Genomic DNA, 19,599 nt, shown 5'->3' on the forward strand with positions numbered 1-19,599 from the left:
ACAATAAGGACTAAAATATACTGAGCATCTCCTAGTCTAATATATGGTAGGCTTCTCTGAAATTCTATCTGACTTAGTTTTCATAGTAATCTTAAAGGAGGGAGGACCTTATAAGCCCATTTTACTTGGGATATACTGCGGGAACCTGTGGGATAATTTGCCTATAACCTCACTCTCTTCCATATCCCACTTCTCCATCTTTACTCACTTGGCTGCAGTAGAAGCTGACTTGTTGCATACCATCCTAACTCCTACATGCAGTTCTCTGTTTAGAGGTAAAGACATGACTCAAATCTGGCCATGGTGTCACAAATCTGGGGCTCAGGGATGCAGAGCTGAAAAAAAACCTCCTTCTAGGTAGCCAAATATATGTTAAAATGTTAACCCCAATGACAATTTAATGGCACCAAGTCTGGAGTCCATGGACTTCTTTGACTTCAAAGCCTTTCTTTCTAGAACATCCACATGTGGCACTCTTAAGCACTTTGTGAAATGTGAAAATAATGAGATAATAAAAATGAGTAAATATGTGGTGAGGTGAATGACAAACACTGACTGAGTAAAGAAAAGTGAAGTTGGGTAAAATAATTCTTGGCTTATGATTACTTACACGAATCATCAAGATATCACTATTTGAGTTGAAATGCAGGATAGTTGATCTTGTTAACTGTATAATATAAAATCTATTTCTATAGAAAAACACTTCAGCATATCCTCCAAGAGGCATATAGAAGGATACTGGTTTAAACACTTTAAGTAAAAGAGAAGGAAAAATAAACAAACATATTACATATTGACATAGAATACCATGTGCAAATGTAAGAGAATAGGGTATATCTGTATGTAGTGACAAGAATGATTTCTAAGGCAGATAATCATGCTAAATAAACAAGCATATTTACAGCCAGCCTCTAAATTTAAAAAGAAAAGGAAAAATAGAGATAAATTCTGCAAATAGATGGGGGATGGAGAAAAAGACAGAGATAGAGAAGACAAAAATCTGTAAAAATATATACCAAAGATAAAATAATAAATATGCAGAGCATATTCTGTCAGGGAAGTATAAAATAAGATTTTTATTCTTTAAACTATATGTTTATGTACTATATTGTGCATCTGGGTTTTTTTTTTTTTTAAAGGTAAGGAGTAAGCCTGTCAATGAAAAATAGATAACACTGTATATGCACCAATTATACTTCCTTAGGTATTTAGAGTTATAAGAACATTTATATATATTACAATAATGAATGTACTATATTTTTTACATATGCTTTTAAACAGCCCAAAGATAAGATTCCTTTCTAAGTCCACTAGGCATTGTTTTACTTTTTTTGTTGCAGTTATTACATTTGGCTTTCTGAGTGGCCCCCCAAATTAAACCATGTTCCCATGTTTTATGTGGCCATTGCAATAGTTATCTTTATGGAAATCAATTTCTTAGGAAAAAGACAACATGATTTAACAATTATTATGATATATATGGAATATAAACAGGTATTGACCTTTACATATGCCAAATTTGGCTTTAAATTTACTTCTGTTTGGTATCTGAAAAAAATACGCGAAACAGTTTGAGGGAGAAAACATAACAAAGATATGACACTATTTATTTTTAATTTTCATAACTCAACCAGCTTTAAGATCTTCTGGTGGTAAAACTCTAGCTGTTTGAGTCCAAAAGCTGGATAGATCAATTGAATTTATACATAATGTTTATCTGGATTTGCAGGGATAAACACACAAATCTTTAACAGAGTTCCTGAAATCTATATCTCACATAATTGGCTTTTATTGTTATCAAATGGATCATCTTGCCATTTTCAGAAAGAAGGACAGAGGCTTCAGATGACAATTCAATTATATTATATATTTCATTAGAATAATCATTTTATACTAAAGGAAAAAGGATTTTGAATGAGTCAATTTTTCTTCCATAGATTTATTGCATCTTGGAGGGTGGAGGCAACTGAGTACAGTTTTCAAAGTTTGCTTCAAGTAATTTCATTACACAGTCATCTGCTGATGGATTAAACAGTGTTCAAAGGCATATCGTCCCGTAATGGACTGTAAGTAATTTATTAGAAATGCATACAACATTGCATCTGTTTCTCAAAGATGTTCTCTAGTAATTATTTTTGGCTTTCTATTACAGGCATAACATTAATATTCTAAGAATCTATGTGGTTTTATTTATAAATTCATCCAATGTTAATGCATTCATCAGAAGCTTTTGATATATTCAAAAGCTCCCTATAAACTGTTACCAGTGAACAAATTAATCATATTTTTGCTGAAATCTCAATGCTTAATCTTAGTTTGATTAAATAATGTGTTGATGACTTAATAAAATAAATTCCAATGAGCTGAATTGCTCCCAATGTTAAAAACAACAATTGCTAAATATAATTGAGCTTGTATAATATTTAAACCTTTTCCCCATACTCCTAGATCCTGGACCTTCAACCCTTTTTTGTTTTTACTGATAACAATATCCCATATTGTTATCCTAGATGATGAACAGATGAATAACTGTTAGGAATAATTTTGTCTTATTTTGCAGATGGGATTAACTCCTGGTAAGATGGTGCCTAGGTCCAGACAACACATCTCTCTTGCTTCAATGACATTATTTGGGGGTTACCAGACCCATTCACAGGAGACTTCTCAAGGGCAGGAGCAACTTATAAATTATAAATAATATCTCTCAAATTTCCCATTCATTACACTATGCACTCCACCAGCATAGGTATCATGTTTACCCTTTGCTTAAAAAATGTTCTGCTTCAGAGAAGATATTCTACAGACAAAAATATTGAATATTATGTCCAAGCAGTTTCTGAGCTCTGTATATCTTTTCACTCCATTTAGAGGAAAGCATTTAAAAAATAGCTGCTTTTCCCCCACAGTTCTTGACCTTAATACAATGTATCAGTTTGGTCCTCCAGGCAGCAAGGTAGAAAAACAGAATTAGAAGAGCAAGAGGCTTGTTGAGGGTGATGGTCATGATGGATAAAGGAGAGCAAGATGAGGAAGCAAAAGTCTTCAGACCATGATGCCATGAAAGAAGATGAGAAGGAAGGATTGTGGAGGAATTCCCCAGACTCTTGTATGACTCTGAGAAAGTCTCGGCTAGTACTGTGGCAAGTGCTATTGCACAAGTTGCCTGAAGTGAAGTCCTGTGTTGAGTGAAACAGACTAGTTCCTAGTACCCTGCCCATATGCAAACATTGGCTTGGCCTGCCTTGGAAGAGTAGGGCTTTGGCTCAAACACTACAGCAGTACAATGGCCCCACATCTGGAAGCTCTACTAACAGCTCTCCTTGAGTTTCCAGGTCTCTAGTGAAGAGAATTCTGAGTGGCATGCTTCTATGGCTACCACGTACATCTACTCCAATCCCTAACTATAGTATCAGAAATGCCATTTCATGAATTCTCTGCCTAGCAAACTTCTACCTTGCCTTCAAATTTATTTTCAATGTCCTTTGCATCTATGTTTCTTTCCCTAACTTTACTAGCAATGTAAGTTTTCTATGCTTCTCTTTTTCCGTATGAATCTGTACTCACCATTAATAGATCCTTGTTTTTATTTCATGCTACTTGTATTTTAGAACACAATGACAATGCCAAATGCCATCATATTGCAGACTATGAGTTTAAGACAAGGAAACCATTTAGAAACTTATTTTAGATATCCAAGTGAGGGTTGGATGATCTGAATGACAAGAATAGTAATCATAGAAATACTTGAGAAAAGTACTAAAATGTCAAATCATTCGACTGGAAATTCCCCTAACAGCCACGAATGTTTCCTTTTGATCATCGTATTCTTAGCAGCATCTACACAGTCTTTTTCACACATCCATACTCATGAAGTATTGTTTAGGTGGAAATTATCATTTAAATTATGTGTTATGTTTCTGTTTACTTGATCTCAAAGAAATGTGTTTTGTGGAATGACCACATATAGCACATTGAGTTCTTAAGGGTTGGGAGTTCAGCTGCTGCATCTTTCATTGTCCCTATTGCTAAGAACACTTCAGATAAACATTCTTTTTTTTTTTTTTTTTTGTCTAACATAATGTATGAAAGTAAACAACTTTGTGAGAAAAAGCAAAATACTATAAAATATGCTGAAACTGATGCCATATGGAAAGCATTAAAATGTTCTGAAATATGATATTATATGGAAGGTATATAGGAAGTGATATAGAAGTTCATAGGAAAAGCTTCATTTTGTATCCTATCCCAAACATGGATCTGAACCTCTTTCATCATCTCTCTTGAGTATTAGCTTCCTTATACACAAACCAAAAATAACTATAACATAGGCATTACATTCCTAACCCATTTAGTATGGATCTAAAATAAAATATATATGCAGGCATTATATTACTATATTAGGTGAGAAAAACAATCTGAACCTTTAAAATAAGACAGAGTGTTGGGCAGCATAGCCTTTCAGTATCATATTGAGGGAAAGTCCAACCAAGGATCATCTTGACTCATATTCTTACTTCAATTCTTTACTACTAATTAAAGGTCACAGGTTTAGTGAAGTCACTTGTTAACTTGATTAGGTCTGAAACTATGCAAATAACTCCAGTCCAGTTGAGGAAGCCATTAAACTATCCAAACATCACACACACACACACACAAACACACATACACACGCACAGATCTTTGAACCGGTCATAACACCTTATTGGTCTCCTTATTAATTAATGAATTGAATTTAAACATGGTATATGTTCAGTGTATATATGTATGAGAATCATGGTTTTTAACATTTCAAAAATTTATATTTTAACAACAGACTGGGGTCAGGATGTCTGAGTTCAAATCCCAGTTTTACCATTTAAAAACCAGCTGACCTTGAGGACATTATTTAATCTCTTTGGATCACTTTTCTTATATGTAAAATTAGAACAATATCACTTTGTTCATATGACTTTTAAAAGGATTAATTATTAAAATGCACATAAAGTTCTTAGAACATTACTTTTCAAGTAAGCAGTCAATGTTTTTTCGTTAATTTTCTCTTCATCTTACAGTTTATCCAAAAGAACTTGAAAAGTATTCATTTAACTATATTGCATATTTTCAGAATAACTTCCCATAGATTTTAATAGCAATCTGTTCATGTTTTTATTTACTGATTATTTATTTTGTCCTACCAAGAGTATTCATTAAGTATCTCTTGTTCAGCAATTAAGTAGGACCACATTGTTTGTTCACCATACTTTTTTCTTGTCTGTTTATTCTGATGCTGAGTTACTGTAATTGCATTCTCTCTAGAGTGTGATATTTTGACTGCGAACTGAGGTTTGGCAGTTGCCATCAGCCTCGACATGGAGTAAAACATGAGCCGCTGCAGCTACCAACCTGCAGCATCCGCTGACTGGAGCTCAGGGTGGAGACCAGGAGGGAGGCACTCTGTGCTCTGGGAAAATTGGATGAACAGGTCTTCAGATAGTTAGATATTTGTAGGAGAAGATTTTATGAGCCCAATTCTTACATCGCCTCATATCTAGAAAAACACTAAAATCTTTCAATGATGATTGATGACTGTGACTAGCAGGAACCTTCAAGAAACCAGCAGCAAACTTCCGTAAAAGGTGTGCATGGCTGCGTGCCCCTCCCCCTTCACCTTTATCACTTATATCTTGACAGTCCCCCTTTTCCTGGGCTGTAGTTAGTGGGCAAAACAAAAGATGTCAGGATTCTCTGTGAGAACAGTCACTCACAGGGTGGTCCAGTGCGCTCTGAGGAAACTCCAGAAAGAAGCAAAGAACACTGGCTCACAGAGGAAATACATTTCAAAGGAGTGATTCCAGTAAGCCCAGACCTTTACATCTTTCCAGAGAAACTGGTTTTCCATAACTGTTTTCCTGTAAATTTGGTTATCTGTATACCTTTTGTTCCTACTACCTTCCCTTTGTTAAAAAAACTCATATACCTTAGCTTCGCCCCTTGCCTCCTCAGAGCTGTTTCTCAGGGCTACCTGAGAGGCTGCCTCCTGGGCTTAAGTCCTAATTTCACCCCAAATAAAACTTAACTCTCAACTTTCAGGCTGTGCATTTTTTGAAATGATTTCTATTTTAGGTTGTACATTTTTTTTAAGTGGATGTGACCAATCAACAACAATCTCTCTGATCTCAAGGAATCAGCCCCACATCTGAGGCAGAATATTAACTCAGGTAGTCAGTGTAGGAGCATGGGCTTTGATGCATTCTTTGATAGGGCTATTGATTAACATTTGAGGCTTAAAGGCTCCAGGGAGTAACATCCTCACAGGCCTTATGTACTATAGGGAGGGTACCTATGCCCAGATGGACATCAATCCCTAACCCCCTATGACTCAGTTTACAGGAAGAAAAGGGCAAAGGAACTGTGAAACTTATGGGACATTTCCACCCCTAAGGCCCCTATTGGACAAGGATTGATATAAGTAATTGAGCAGGGCCAATAGGAGAAAACCACATCTTTCTGGACCCCACATTGGTACCCCCTCATCTTTAAGGGATAAAAACCCCTAAAGGACAGTAGAGAGTGGGGACTCTTCTCCCCCTCCTAGCAGCCCTGGGAGCTATTTTTTTTCCCCTGTAATAAAGACTTTGTTTGCTTGCTGCCTGTGTGTTCTCAGAGTTGACTCTTCTACTGCGTGAACAAGAACCTGGACTCTGGTAACATCTTTCTGGCATCACATCTACACTTACAGTGCTACACAATCAGGAAATATCATTCATACCTTAATTATTCCTATGACCACTATGCTGTTTCTATATATTTTTGACTGATGTCATGTCATATGGGAAAGGATAATATCTAATCAGAGTTGGTTAGGATTTTTTTGGTCTGTGTGTGTGTGTGTGTGTGTACTGAAGAAAAATGCACAACCTAGAAGCTATGAGTTGTTTCCGTGGGGGACCTTTCTGAGGATGACAGCCCAGGAGACAGCTTCTCAGATCACTCTGAGGAACAGACAGGGATGGAGTAGGATAGTTACACAGGTAGTTGTAGAAGTCCCAGGAAGGGGCCATAGATAGAGGAGGAAACCTGGGGAACTTTGGGAGATCACAGTAAGGTAATAATTGCTCAAGGAAGCCATCAGAGCAAGGCAGGCTTGCTTGACTAGTGGAGGCAGGAGATATGCCTCAGGTCACTGGGTGGGAGATGGGGTAAGGCCTGCATTCAGATACAGACCAAGGACAGGAGTTTAAGGACCACCCTTCTGCTGCTTTGAATAAGCACCAGGACAGCCCTCAGAGCATCAAACACTCTTATCAATACCAAGGAGGAGCTACTACTCAAAGAAAGAGGAGGAGGGGTCTTTTCCAACCCCCACTCCCCTCTATGATAAAACTGTAGCCCACCTAATCCTCAGGGCGGAGTCTCCTTGCCTGCCCTCTTGCTTCTCTCATAAGCGTCCTATCTCAATAAATCTATTTTTTGCCTATCACTTTGTCTCTTGCTGAATTCCTTCTGCATGAAGGCATAAACAACCTAAACCTCAATAAGTCCAGACACCTGGTGAGTGATTCTAATTTAAAGATGTGGTTTCAGAGTTCCCGTGTGGCTCAGTGGTTAACAAATCCGACTAGGAACCATGAGGTTGTGGGTTCAATCTCTGGCCTCACTCAGTGGGTTAAGGGTGTGGTGTTGCCATGAGCTGTGGTGTAGGTTGCAGATGCAGCTCGGATCCTGCATGGCTGTGGCTCTGGCATAGGCCAGCGGCTATAGCTCTGATTCGACCCTTAGCCTGGTGCGGCCCCAGAAAAGACAAAAAATAAGTGAATAAATAAATAAACAAATAAAAGTGTGGGTTCAAGCCCCAGTCTAGGTTTTGGCTGGGTTCGAGTCCTGGCACGTGGGTTTAAGTCCCAATCTGGGATCTGGCTAGGTTCAGGCCATTAGTACTATCAGTTCCAGTTAAAGAAATACTAATGCCCAGAGGTAACACAGTTTAAAAGGCCTATCTAAGATAAATCACCTGTTTCTTTCTCAGAAGACTAAGTTTATGAATATGTGACATGTTCATAATTTTTTTTTAATGTTCCGGCATTTAGTCAAAAGGTCAGTATGATTTGAAACTAAGATTTATTTCATATTGGTGTTAAAGTACAATCTTTAGTTGAAGAAACATCTATGTGAATTTTATTACCACTTGATCTAACACCAAGGTTCTCCTAACATGCTCTCATTCAAATTGGCCTGATTGGCAAATTCTTCGAGATTAATGGGGAGAATTATATGGCTGAAGAGCAAGAGATGCTAGTGAAAATCTATGACTACATTGGCTCTGGAACAGGGCTTGCAAGTTATAAACAACCCCAGATAATAGTCTTACAAGCTGTAAGTGCTCTAAATCTTTGTTTTCTATCACAGCATCAATGTTATCTCTACGAAAAGCATGGTTTTACTTACCATTTGTGAGCTTCATAGCCAGAGGGATAAACAGCGGGGACCAAAAAAGGGTGAGAGACATAAGCTTGGCTGAATTTTAAAGGGGTAAATGCATCATAATAAGTAAATTATAGGAATAACCAGGGGTTATAAAAATGAATGCCAAAATATTCCAAATCTGAAGATAATTGGCCCTGAAAATGAATTTATTTTCCCTGATTAGTAATCAGAAGGCTTCCAAAAAAACCAAAAAAACAAACAAGCAAGCAAACAAAAAAAAAAAACCTTATCTAGTAAGCAAACTTACATTTATTCTATCTTGTACCTGAAGCAACATGGAAAAACTGCTTAAATCAAGTTTCTGTTTGTAGAAATTAAACTTATTGCAAAACTTCACATTACAGACAGCAAGGCATTTTTTGAAGCCATTGTAATAGTACTTTCTGGTGGATCTAATAGCTTTTTTTTTATTTTTTATTTTTTTTTATTTTTTATTTTTTTTTTGTCTTTTGGTCTTTTGTTGTTGTTGTTGTTGCTATTTCTTGGGCCGCTCCCTCGGCATATGGAGGTTCCCAGGCTAGGGGTTGAATCGGAACTGTAGCCACCGGCCTACGCCAGAGCCACAGCAACGCAGGATCCGAGCCGCGTCTGCAACCTACACCACAGCTCACGGCAACGCTGGATCCTTAATCCACTGAGCAAGGGCAGGGACCGAACCCGCAACCTCATGGTTCCTAGTCGGATTCGTTAACCACTGCGCCATGACGGGAACTCCTAATAGCTTTTTTTTTTAAAAGTATTTTTTTCAAAGCAGCATTAGTGCATGTTTTAAAGCAACTATCAATTGAATATCATATTCATAATAATAAATAACCTGTGTTTTCTTATACACACAACATGGATTTTAGCTACTTTCCCTGCAGATAGTAAATCCACAGGAATTATTTTCTGCCTAATTAAATAGTGGCTTTCACTAGCAAATTCCTTCAGAAAGTAGTCTTATAAGATAAGCAAAGGGAATGACTTTTTTATGGTTCACTCATGTCCCTCAGGATTGCCCTGAAACCAACAAACAAAAAAATTCCACAGTGGCCTTATTCTTCAGAACAAACTCAACTTTCAGAAAACCCTATCTGGAGTCAGTGAAAGTGAGTAGTACATTATTTTGCAAAGAGATTCAGAGTAGACCGACTACCTTTGCTTTCAGTGTGCTGTGAAGCATTTTATCCTCATGTTTGTAAATCTTAGAGTCAATAAAACTGGAAATGGAAGGATCGATTGTCCTTGCCTTTAAAGAGTGTTCAGAATTACACCTCTCTGTGCCTGCTCCACTGTTTTGCAGTCCCTTTCCATTTGGTTTTGTAAATTAAGAAATTATTAATTTCTAATGGCATAGAAACATGCCATCCTCAAATATAATTAGAAGCAGTCTTGCATCTATACCCTAATGCTCACATTGATGAAATAGTTTTTGCTTAAATATATGCATATAATGCCACACTGGGGTTTTTGTTGGGAAAAAAAAAAAGCATCTGTCCATACTTAGGTCTTTGGTCTTTATACAATATCAGTATTTGTTGGAGAGAAATGAAGCCAATATATTTTGAAATTGCTAAACAGAATAATAATCAGACTGGACATACTTTCATATCTCTGAGTTAAACAATATGACGAGGCATATTTTCCCATGCCTGTGTTAAATAATACTGAGGGCAAGCAAAAATATTTGACCTGGTTGCTCAAGAAAATACTTAAAATACTTGCTTCTGGAATTTTAAAGTAGAAATAACTAAAAAATCTTAACCAATCTAACAACCTGTTAACACTTAGCATCAAGACAAGCTTTAAGACATTGCCTTATTGTACAGTGGTTCTCCTTTATCCACATTTTCTTTCTATGGTTGCAGTAACCTGTGGTCAACTGCAGTATAAAAATATTAAATAGAAAATTCCAGAAATAAGCAATTCATAAGTTTTAAATTGCGGCCTCTTGATTAATGGGATGAAATCTCCCACTGTCCTGCTCCATCCATCCTGCCCAGGACATGAACTATCTTTTCATTCCTGGTGCCCTCCCATTAGTCCTTGAGTAGCTGTCTCAGTTATCAGATATACTGTTGCATTATCATAGTGCTTGTGTTCAAGTTACCCTTATTTTACTCAATAAATGGCCTCAAAGCACCAGAGTAGTGATGTTGGCAATCCTGGTATGTCAAAGAGAAGCCATAAAATGCTTCCTTTAAGTGAAAAGGTAAAAAGTTTTCAACTTCATAAGGACAGAAAAAACAACAACAACAACAACAACTGTATGCTGACGTTGCTACAATCTATAGTAAGAAGAAATCTTCTATTTGTGAAATTGTGAAGAAGGAAAAAGAAATCTGTGTTAGTTTTGCTGTTGCACCTCAAACTGCAAAAGTTATGGCCACTGTACTTGATTAAGTGATTAGTTAAGATGGAAAAGACATTCAATTTGTACAGTATGTTTTGAGAGGGAGCGTAGATGCACATAACTTTTATTATAGTACATTGTTATAACTGATCTTTTTTATTATTAGTTGTTAATCTCTTACTTGCCCAAACTTTCAGAGTAGACAGACTACCTTTGCTTTCAGTGTGCTGTGAAGCATTTTATCCTCATGTTTGTAAATCTTATAGTCAATAAAACTGGAAATGGAAGGATCGATTGTCCTTAAACTTTATCTTAGGTATGTATGTATAGGGAAAAAAAAAACAGCATATACAGGATCTGGTACTGTGCACAATTTCAGGCATCTACTGAAGGTCTTGACACATATTCCCAGGGGACAAGGGGAGTAGCGGGGTGGGGGGGGGAAACTACTATATGACTAACCACGCTTATATCATAAACTTTGCTCTGACTCAGTCAGTTACCTAGCGTTGGAAGACACACCTTAAAATCTCAGTGTAGACCTAAATCGCCACAAATATCCTCCTCTAACTCTTCCTCCTGAAACCACTAAAACTCAGGATGGTGTTTTTCATTATTACAGCAGGTCTAATACATGTAACTTTACTTGATCAGGAGAAATTTCTGATAATTTTTTGAAGATGTAACAATTTACCAAAGTCCTTTACCAAAAATTCAAATATATCTTTTTTTTTGGTAAAATATACAGTGAGAGAAAATGTTTTATCTGGTGGCATGCCTCCAGCAAGTTGCAAGGGGCAGCCACTACCTAGAGGATTCCGGCTTAGAAAAAAAACACAAAACATGAAATTTCCCATTCTTATTTATCAAATACCAAATATAAACTAGTCACCATGGTAGGGGTTATTAATAAAATAGGGAATAAAACTGACTCCATCCTTCCTTATGAAATTTTGAGAGAGTTTGTGTTCAATTCTGTAATCAGTCATTTATTTGCTTTTAGATTCTGAGCAGGTGACCATCTGTCTAAGGTTTACTTTCCTGGTCTTCAGAGAAGGATTAGTAATAATTTCTTTATAAAGCTTTTGTAAGGATTGCATGTGCATAGTTATAGAAATAATTTACAATGTTGGGCACATAGTAAGCACTCAATACAATGCAGTATTTTCATATAAAGAGCAAAAAACCAGACATAATTCTAAATAAATAATTATAGATTGTACTGATTGCTATGAAGGAAATAAATAAGAGGAAGTAAGAAAAGAATACAGGTGCTAGTGGTGTGTTCACAGAACATTTTATCTGACTTTTTTTTTTTTTTTTTTTTTTGAGATTTCTTGGGCCGCTCCCGCGGCATATGGAGGTTCCCAGGCTAGGGGTCGAATCGGAGCTGTAGCCACCGGCCTACACCAGAGCCACAGCAACGCAGGATCCGAGCCGCGTCTGCAACCTACACCACAGCTCACGGCAACGCCGGATTGTTAACCCACTGAGCAAGGCCAGGGACCGAACCTGCAACCTCATGGTTCCTAGTCAGATTCGTTAACCACTGCGCCACGACGGGAACTCCAGAACATTTTATCTGAGAATACAGTATTAATAGTAGGGAGTAAGTAGGAACAGACTATGAGAGAGGGGCTCACATTTCAGGAAGATGAGATGAGGGATGTGCAAAGGCACCAAGATGGGGAGTAGGGACGGGTCTGCAAGGTTTGAAGCAAGACCAGTATGGCTAGAACTTAGTGACAAAGTGAGAGGACTAACTACTAGTGTTATCATTAAGCCCTAAGGGATACGTCAAAAAGCAAAGGAGTGGAATAGGGTGAGCAAAGAGGTATTGCTTAGCATAGATAGTCCTTGAAGCCTAATTTCACCAAACACCAATGTGTCACCAAGGGGACTGTTCTATATCCTCTGAGACTACAGCATAGTTGGATGAAGATGGCAAGACTCCATTACAACAAAGAGATTCCATCCAGTTTGGTCAAGATGGAACAATTTTCAGCAAAGGCTGGAGAAGTCATAATGCATACTGTTTTGTTTTGCTGACCACTGATTCTCATCTACTTCATGTGAAGCAAGATGAAGGCAGGTTTATTGATTGGAACTTTATGGACTTTACCTACTTTTACCTTATTGAGAAATTGGACTCAAATGCACTACCTTGATTTACAAGGGTAAACAGGTAATGTTTCTGATACTGAATATCTTTTTTTTATTGTTGTATGTACGCATAGTGAGAAATACATAATATAAGATGGGGAGTAAATTTGACCTAGGTTTATTTTATTTTACTTCTCCAGAGGTAAAGGTTTAGATTTACCTTTGAGACAGCTGGATATATCCAAAGTCCCCCTAAAATTTGTGCAATAGTTCATGAAAGTTTTCAATGTTTTCCTACCTGATTTTTATCAAATTATTTATATTTAGTAATTATCAAAGTGTTTATGTTTGGTGTTATAAAACTCTCCAGACCATAAATTGGAACATAAGTCAATGAAATAATCCATTCATTTCAGGATATTATTGTTGTATTCAATCCTATGAATCTTGAGAGGATTCTATTATTCCATGGGCATTTCAGTCCATAAATATTGCTCAGTTAAATTCCCACGATCCAGGCCAGAAACCTTTTATGAAAATTGAGATGGCATTCACATTCATGTTAAAATAATAGAAGACCGGGGAATGTTTCTTTTGGAATAGTTCATCTCTTATCCTCTACACATTATCTTGCCCATATACCTGTACAATTCTGATATTATAATTTAATCAATTTAATACACTTCCCCGTCTTCACTAATGAGTTTCTTTTTTATGCTCAAAGCTAGATTATCAAAAGCCTCACACATATCCCATACAGGATCCATTAGGAAATCATAATACATACAAGGCAAGAAAGTGAGATACAAATTATCTTTTTTAAAAAATTATAGTATAGTTGATTTACATTGTTATTTTCTAATGTATACCAAAATGATTGCTATACATATATACTTTTCATAGTCTTTGCTTTTATGGTTTATTATAGGATATTGAATATAGTTTCCCTGTGCTACCTTGTTGTTGTTTTTTCCCTTCTATATATATAATAGTTTGCAGTGAGACACACTTTAGCCCCATAATTATGATGTGATCTCCAATACACTTTTATTGATAGGTTTAAAAGTCTGTGCATGTCAAGGGGAAATGAGTTTATTAAAACTGTAGCACCAATTGAAAATATGAGGAGAAAACTGTAATACATATTTGAAATGTGTGTGTCTATATCAATATATCTTGAACATTAATAACAAGTCTCCATTATGCCAAATCTCTCTTCCTCTCATAGAGTTGGTATTTCTAACTTAATGAATTTTAAAATCTGTCTCTGTTCCTTTTTTCTCCTTGTGTTTTCCTCTTCCTTATTATGAATGGTTTCTGTACAGTGGTGATATTTTACATTTGATTTTTATACCTATCGCCAGGGATAGACCCACAGAAATGGTTGTGATGACATGGGAAAAAAATCAGACTCTCCTCTTGCTTATAATCCCTTGATTTCTCTGTCTATAGAGAATTGATATAGGGTAGGCTATCACAGTAAATAAACAACCTCCAAATTCAGATACACCTGGAGTTCCCGTCCTGGCTCAGTGGTTAACAAATCCGACTAGGAACCATGAGGTTGTGGGTTCAATCCCTGGCCTTGCTCAGTGGGTTGAGGATCCAGTGTTGCCGAGAGCTGTGGTGTAGGCTGCAGACGCGGCTTGGATCCAGCGTTGCTGTGGCCCTGGTGTAGGCTGGCAGCTACAGCTCTGATTCGACCCCCAGCCTGGGAACCTCCAGCTCTGATTCGACCCCTAGCCTGGGAGCAGCCCTAGAAATGACGAAACAAATAAACAAACAAAAAAACCAAATTCAGATACACAAAAATTTCAGTGGTTTGGCGTAAAGAAAAAACTCCCGGCCCATTTCACTGTAGGAGGAGGAAGGGGCTCCAAGCCTGCAGTTCCACAAGGACACGGGAGCTTTCCTTCTAGGCATCTGCTAGGGCCAAGGAGACCTGTACCTCACCTACTGAATCCAGCCAGGAGTCAAGGGATGACAGATGGATTGTGTGGGTTTCTTTCTTTTTTCTAATTGAGATATAATTGACATTATATTAGCTTCAGGTGGATAACATCATGTCTCAATATTTATATATATTGTGAAAGAATTAGTGTGGCTCTTTTTTTCCTATGTTCCAGGTCTGGAGGTGGCATATGTCGCTTCTCGTACATGATACTGGTGTCAGAATGCAGTTGCATGGCCCTACCTAAGTACCAGGAACATGAGATCACTTGCCTGACTGTATGCCCAGAAGAAAAGGAGGAAGGATTTGGTGAACTCATATCATTCCCTAGCATAATGTGCACTGTCCAATTCACTGAGGCCTATATTATTATACACATGAAATGAATTGGTTGAGATGAGAACACAAATTAACCTGAAAAAAATGATGTCACCAAATCTGTGGAAGAGCGATGCCAACCAACACTTTCATAAACTACCACAAAGAAGCACTGCTATATTTTAACGGGTTAGAAATGGAGTAATAGAGTACATGGTACAAGTGTGCTAACAAAAATATTAGTCACCCCTACAAAGTAATAAGTGTTCATAAGTTTCTTATATGCCAGATGAGCAAAACTTAATTTCATCTAATTATCAGAATTGCTTTTAGCAATGTCATGTTACAGATAAGAAACTTGGGTTTTAGAGAGGTTAAAGACATAAGGTAAAGTGATCCCACAAGTGTTTCTTAGAAAAAATATTCATACCGGAATTCCCATCGTGGCGCAGCAGTTAACGAATCCGACTAGGAACCATGAGGTGGCGGGTTTGATCCCTGGCCTTGCTCAGTGGGTTAAGGATCCAGCGTTGCTGGGAGCTGTGGTGTAGGTTGCAGACATGGCTCAGATCTTGCGTTGCTGTGGCTCTGGCGTAGGCCAGTGGCTACAGCTCTGATTAGACCCCTAGCCTGGGAACCTCCGTGTGCCGTGGGAGCGGCCCAAGAAATGGCAAAAAAAAAAAAAAAAAAAAAGAAAGAGAGAAAGAAAAAATATTCATACCAGAGTCCATGATCAACAACTTTCACTAGAGTACTCCCCTGGCTTGCATAATACCCCTCCATCAACACGCATGCACACACACACACACACACACATTTGGAGAGGATACTGAATGTACCTTTATAACAACATACTTAATAATTTTCATTAAATAATTTGGAATTCTGAATCCTTTGTCAAGTATATACATAGTTTGCTCTCTTGATAGAATCATTTAGAGAATAAAGGCATTAATGTTATTTGTCAAGGTTCTAAGGCTCATTTTACGATGTATTTAGCCTAACCAAATACCTTCCACTCTTAGAATATTAGCACATGTTTTATTCATTTTAAACTTGTAAATATTTTTATTAAAAATCCATAATTTCTACTTGAACCTAAGAACCATGAGGGACAGTGTCTTGTTTGTCTTCCCTTGAGTTATATCCACAGCACCTAATGATGTACTTGGGAGGAAGTGAATGAATAATCTCATTGCTAAATGAACGAATCACTAGATGCTAAGAATGCAGCACTCTGTGATATAGAAAATATCCATGATTACTACCCCAGAGAATTCGTGTTCTAGCTCAAAAATCAGTTAAATTAGCCATACCTATCTTTACAGGAACATACATGCTCTGGCAGAGGAAATACATGCAAACATGAAAGTAGAGCACAACAAGCTGCAAATCACCTTGCAAACAGGAGTCGTTTTTACATTATTACTAAAAATAAATATATAGAACCTCTACGCTCATTTAGCTCAGCCCAGAGGAAAGGTATCAAGTGACAGTTTTGTCTAACAGAAACATTACCCTATCCAAAAGTGGCCTTCAGAAAGAATGAGTTGCACTGCCACTGATCAGAAAAGAGAATGCCAACGAGAAGACAGCCCTTCCCTGCAAACAGGCCCTTGTGCGTAATGGTGACAAGCAAGTGTAACTACATAGAAAGAAGGAACAGCCTTTGTTTTTTGTGGACATTGTACAGAGGCCAAATTTACATAAAAAAAAAACTGAAAAGAAATGACAGAATCTTTTTGTTCTCCTAAAAGTCAGTAAAAGAAAATGAACTTCTTGGAGAAAAATTTTGACAGGCATAATATTAACTATTGCTCAGCCATTGCTTTTTTCCCTTCGAGGATGGTCTAGCAGTATTGTTGTTCCTATTGTTTCTGAACTGTTTTTTTTTTTTTTTTTTTTTTTTTTTCCTAAACGCCACTCCTTTTTGGGAGGGTGGAGGGGTTCAATCTTTGGCAAGAGAAAAGTTGCCTTCATAAAATTGCAAAATGAAGGTCTAATACCATTTTCCTTTCTCCTATCTCTGGTTATATTATTTATGAATTCTTAAAACTCTTTCTATGTAGGAGCTGTCCCTCTGGATTTTGCTAATAGCATGGACCCTGGCAAAATAAAACAGTGTAATAGGAAATCAAATAAGACAATAAAAATGGTCCTTCTGGGTTACTGTCTTATTTTATATAGTAAAGTTGATGCTGAATCTGAGACTTCTCTATTTTGCCAATTCCAGACCAGCAGTCTATAACCATCATTTTCCATACGTGTAATTTTATGGAAACATAAAATTTGAAAAGTATTACAATTATCTATCAATTTCACTCACCATTTTACTTAATCACTTTGCATTTGCAAATTATTTAACAATCTGACCCTTATTGACAAAAAAACTTTCCAATAGATTAGGTTGATAAATAGATGATAGATAATTTACTCAGACACATTTACTCTTTCTTGATAATTTCAAAAGATAATACAATTATGGTATCATTGTACTATCTGATCATGCAGTACTTCTGCTGTTGCTTCTCATATCAGGACATTAAAAGTTATTATTATGATGTGATAACAGGTTCTTGTCACAACACTTCCTTATTTTCATTTCCTTCTTGAAAAATTAAATATTTGCAACACACTATGGATCATGGTTTCTAGAAACAGATTATTTGTTTTTGAGCCCTTTAAATAGTTGGGTGAATTGGTGAAAATCATTTATTTTTCTTATAACCTTTTAAAAGTTTGTTTTACTATTTTCTAGCATAGTTAAAACTGAAATGTGCCATGCAAGTATGTGATTTTTTTAATATACTTTTCCTTTCTTTTCTTTTTGTCTCTTTAGGGCCATACCCCATGGCATATAGAAGTTCCCAGGCTAGGGGTCCAATCAGAGCTGCAGCCAAGGGGCCTACGCCAGAACCATAGCAATGCACCATCCAAGCCGCATCTGCAACCTACACTACAGCTCACAGCAACACAGGATCCTTACTCCACTGAGCGAGGCCAAGGATAGAACTGGCGTCCTCATGGATGCTAGTTGGGTTCCTTAACGGCTGAGCCAAGATTCCATCTTTTCCTTTCGTAGTTGTAAAATTATTTGTTGAGAATTTTATTTTGTGATTAATATTATTAAATAGTAATTTTTTTCTTATATGAAACTTGTTTTGTTTTGTTTTTTGTCTTATTAGGGCCGCACCCACGGCATATGGAGGTTCTCAGGCTGGGGTCCAACTGGAGCTGGAGCTGCCAGCCTACGCCAAGCCACAGCAACGCCAGATCCGAGCCACATCTGCAACCTACGCCACAGCTCACCACAACACCGGATCCTTAACCCACTGAGTGAGGCCAGAGATTGAACCTACAACCTCATAGTTCCTAGTTGGATTCGTTTCTGTTGCGCCAGGATGGGAACTCCTGAAACTTGCTTTTATATGTATAATATTCTTACTAATTTGTATAAAGGTACTTTTTGCAAGTAATTTTAAAGCATTTCATGTTTTCTTTACAGGTTATTAACTGTTTCTACAGGGATGTTATTTCTTTTTTTTTTTTAAATTTTATTTTTTTGTCTGTTTAGTGCCACACCCGTGGCATATTTAAGTTCCAAGGCTAGGGTTTGAATTTGAGCTACAGCTGCCTGCTGGCCTACACCACAGACACAGCAATGTGGGATCTGAGCCATATCTGTGACCTACACCACTGCTCATGGCAGCGCCAGATCTTTAACCCAATGAGCAAGGCCAGGGATCGAATCCACATCCTCGTGGATGCTAACTAGTCAGGTTCGTTAACCACTGAGCCACGACAGGAACTTCTGTTATTTCTTTTTTTTTTTTAAGGAATTTCTCCCATGGTCTTTGTTTCCTAAAATATTTTATCATTTTGTTTCTAATTTAGTAGTATTTGTAATGGTTAATTTTATATGTCAGCTTGATTGGCCACAGGATACTCAGAATAAATACTATTTCTTGGTGGGTCGGTAAGGGTATTTCTAGATGGGGCTAGCACTGGAATCAGTGGACTCAATAAAATAAATTTCCATCCTTAATCTGGGCTGGCATTATCCAGCCTGTTGAAGCCTGAATGCACCAAAAGGCAGAGGAAGGAAGACCATGACCCTTTTTCTATCTGACTGCTTGAGCTGAGACATCTCTTCTGCTGCTGCTCCTGGACTGGTATTTATCCCATCAAGTCCCCTAGTTTTCAGATCCTTAAACTTAGGCTACATTGCTCCACTGAATTTCCTGGGTGTTCCCCTTGCAGATGGCAGGTCATGAGATGTAACAGCCTCCATGGCTGAGTGAGACAGTTCCTCATAATTAATGAATATATATTAATTATATATAATTATTAATTATAATTCATATATGATGCACTCACATGTACATATACAGTCGCCCCTTGAACAACGTAGGGGCACCAAGCCTTCACCCAG

The sequence above is a fragment of the Sus scrofa genome, chromosome 2 (assembly GCF_000003025.6).
Source record: "Sus scrofa isolate TJ Tabasco breed Duroc chromosome 2, Sscrofa11.1, whole genome shotgun sequence".
Taxonomy (NCBI): domain Eukaryota; kingdom Metazoa; phylum Chordata; class Mammalia; order Artiodactyla; family Suidae; genus Sus; species Sus scrofa.